A 3,433-nucleotide genomic window follows, 5' to 3' on the forward strand; every position below is an offset into this window, starting at 1 on the left:
ACAGAGCATATTGGAACTTCTAAGATACATGGCTTTTGTCTGAAAAGGAGGCAGATAAGAGTGAAACCTACCTTTTTGCAGGAAGTTCAGAGACACTGGGATGATATAAAAGGTATTTTCCTGCTATTTTTGGATAACTAATGAAACAGCCATTACTGGATGCTTTTGAAGATTGTACTGGGGCTTAGATTGCCATTAACAGCAATGTCAGATGTGAGAGATGGATAATTTTTTGTTAAAGCTGAGTGTGGTTATGTCATTGGTGTCCAACCTTTTTGTTTGCCTGGTAGCACTGAGTGAAAGGCTGTCTTGGGCTGCATACATGTAGGTCACTCCAAAAGAAATGCCTCCTATTTATCTCCATGAAAACAACAACAGATATAAAGAGCACAACATGGTTTGATTGTGCATATTCTCAACTATAAAACACTGTTTTTTCCATAGTCACCAAAATGAGCTATGCATTTTTGCCAGTAATGAACAAGAGCCTGCATGCCACATTTGTATAAATCTGTACCAGTAGAGGTGACCTACCGTTGCTTTCATCACTGCTGAAATGCACTACCTCCTGCCTCACTGCACTCACACTCACTTTTTGGCCTCTACAAGCCGTTGATATGAAAGTATCAATGAATGTCAATGCATGAGATTTTTTCTGCTTGGGAGAAAAACAGCAGTGCTATCTGTGCTGGGCAACATGCAGCCGAAAGGCCACAGGTTGGACATGTATGGGTTATGCCTTAAGTTATAAAGTGAAAGTCATCCATTTTGATAAGAAGCATAACACTTAGGGTTGTTGTTGTTTTTTTTTTCATTAACACATGAGGATGAGCGTTTGTACTAATCTTACTTCTAATTGCAGAACAGGAAATAGTAATGGATAATTTGTTACTGTTGTTAAAATTGATAACATTTGCCTTAAAGGAATATTGTACACAGGCCTCCTTAACCAATCTTATTGTGAATACTTCCTAAGACACACCAAAAATTGTTTTTCCCTAGATCTAAGCACTTGTGAGGCCATGCAGGTAGGTGACACAGGGGATCCAGCAGGAGTCACAAGACAGAAATTCTCTCTGAATTCTCTCTGAATGAAAGATCGCATCTGTATCCAGGAATAGAACTGAGGTTGCACAGTCAATGTTGGTTTTGCTATTTTTTTCTAATTTTTAAGTCTCTGACATATCAACTGCAATGGGAATCCCCTTAAGGACTTTTAAGTATCTTGAACGTGAAAAAAAGGGGGAAAAAAGTTTACTTTTTTTTTCTGTACTCTCACCTGTCATGAATGAAGCAAAGACTTTCAGACTTATTACTTACAGTGTTACCATTTGAACCAGCTATAATGTCATTTTAAACAGTAAGTATTTTGAAATAGGTATTCTGTTCCAGTAGTGTGTTCTGCAGATCCATCCTGCTCTGCTGTTCCCTTTTGCTGCTGTTTTCCCTATTTATAGCTCTTGTTTCTGTCCTGTATCTCTTTCCTTTCTCTCACAATTCTCATTGCTCTTCTCCTAGTCTTGTCCTACTCTCTTGTTCAGATTGGTTCTCCTAGCCCCGGTGCCTCTCAGCTATTCTTGATTCCTGAAAGACTTCATCTTGCTCAAGGAAAGAGAAAGTCACCACAGGTAACATATAGCTCTCCCTTAAATCTCTAATTCAGATCTGCCTGCTTTGACATGCCTATGAAAAACACTTGGTGGCAGTTGGATGACCAAGGTGCTGTGCCTGCAGTGAATGTCACTCGTCCACAGTTCAGATACATCTCACCACAACCTGTCACTCCATGAACTTCATTTATCTTGCCCCTTATCATTAACTTAATTATGAGCACAAACAGTTACTTTCTTGTACAGTGCCTGCAAGAAGCAGGACTGCAGCAGCATGGACTATGGTAATATTTTAAAATGCATGCCACCACCACAAATATATCATCTTTGTAAAAGCCCAGGGATGAGAATGTCAGGAATGAAGCTGCGGAACAGATTGGTTATTTCCTGTCATCCTGCCTCTCATCACTTTCTGAAATCCACTTGCCCCAGAATATTCAGCAAAATTATCTTTCAGTCTGGTTTTTCAATAGCTTCAAGGTGACCGAGGGCATGAAGTAACCCTGAATCACTCACATGCTTGTTTAAGAATGTAAAAATTCACCTCTCCCTCTTGTCTTACGTGTAGTCCTTAAGCATCTGCTGAAACACCAAGCATAACAAGCTGGGCTACTGAGATGGTTTTGCTTTCATTGCTGTTACAAAATTTTAATTGAAATTGAAAAGCTAGCTTTTCAGACACATGGGAGTGTCTGTGGATAAGTTTCACCCTTGTTTAGATCTGTTTTTCTCCAATAGCAGTGTTAATAATAAATACATTTGAAATTTCATTTTCTCTATTTATCAAAATAAGAAAAAATGGCTTCTAAAACTGTTATTTTTAAATAGTGTAATTGGTTTGTTTTTTTGTTTTGTTTTGTTTTTTTTGTTGTTGTTTTGTTTTGTTTTGTTTTGTTTTGTTTTAACTTTCTCTGCTCATTTTCAGTTGCTCTGTGTGTTTTACTTATTACAGTGTGTTGCATTCCCGGAGGGCCAATTATATTCTGGTAAGGCTGGATGACCAATATTGTGAATAATAGTTTTTTTACTCTTGAGATTTAGTGCTATTCATATATTGAGCATGCACACATGCACACACACAATCAATCACAACTTTTCATGTTTTATTTTCAGAGTACAAATAACATTCAAACACATGCTGCCAATCAGATTACTGTCATTTTATGTGGCTGTGGGTTTTAGAATATCTACATGCAGTGATTTAGATTACTTAGAGTGTAGATGATACTTAACTTGCGACAATACAGCAAATGCAAAGAATTTAAATTTTATTTTGTCTTTCCAATTTCTTAAGTTGGTCTTTAGAACTAACTTAAAATTTTACAGCCTTAATGCTGAGAGAAAAGGCATGCATTTGTTTGAAGCTATCTGCTATAGCTAGGTATTATGCCACATACAGTCATATGTGCTCCTTTATACGTAATTTCTGCAGTTGGCAAAAGGGATGGAGCTGGTGAGGAAAGGAGAGATGAATTTATAAGACAGGATTTTATCGATGTAATTAAACATCTTTTGGATTTAAAACAGCAACTAAACTTTTCTGGAATTATGTTGCACCCCCAAACTTGCACCCACCTTGGACATGGCAGATTTGCAGCATGGTTCAAGCTTAAAACAATATATATTTAATTCCCCCTTCTGCTACAAGGGACTGGGGGCTGCTTTTTTGAAAACAGGTTTCTAACATCAGTAAACTTGACATTTAGAGAAGGTCTCACCCATCCAGCTATAAGTGAATTTTGAAAAGAGTAAAGTTGAATCCAGCACCTCTACACAAATATGCAAGTATCATGAATTACATTTTCCAGCTTTTTTTTTTTTTT

Source organism: Meleagris gallopavo, chromosome 1 (assembly GCF_000146605.3).
Source record: "Meleagris gallopavo isolate NT-WF06-2002-E0010 breed Aviagen turkey brand Nicholas breeding stock chromosome 1, Turkey_5.1, whole genome shotgun sequence".
In the NCBI taxonomy this organism is placed as follows: domain Eukaryota; kingdom Metazoa; phylum Chordata; class Aves; order Galliformes; family Phasianidae; genus Meleagris; species Meleagris gallopavo.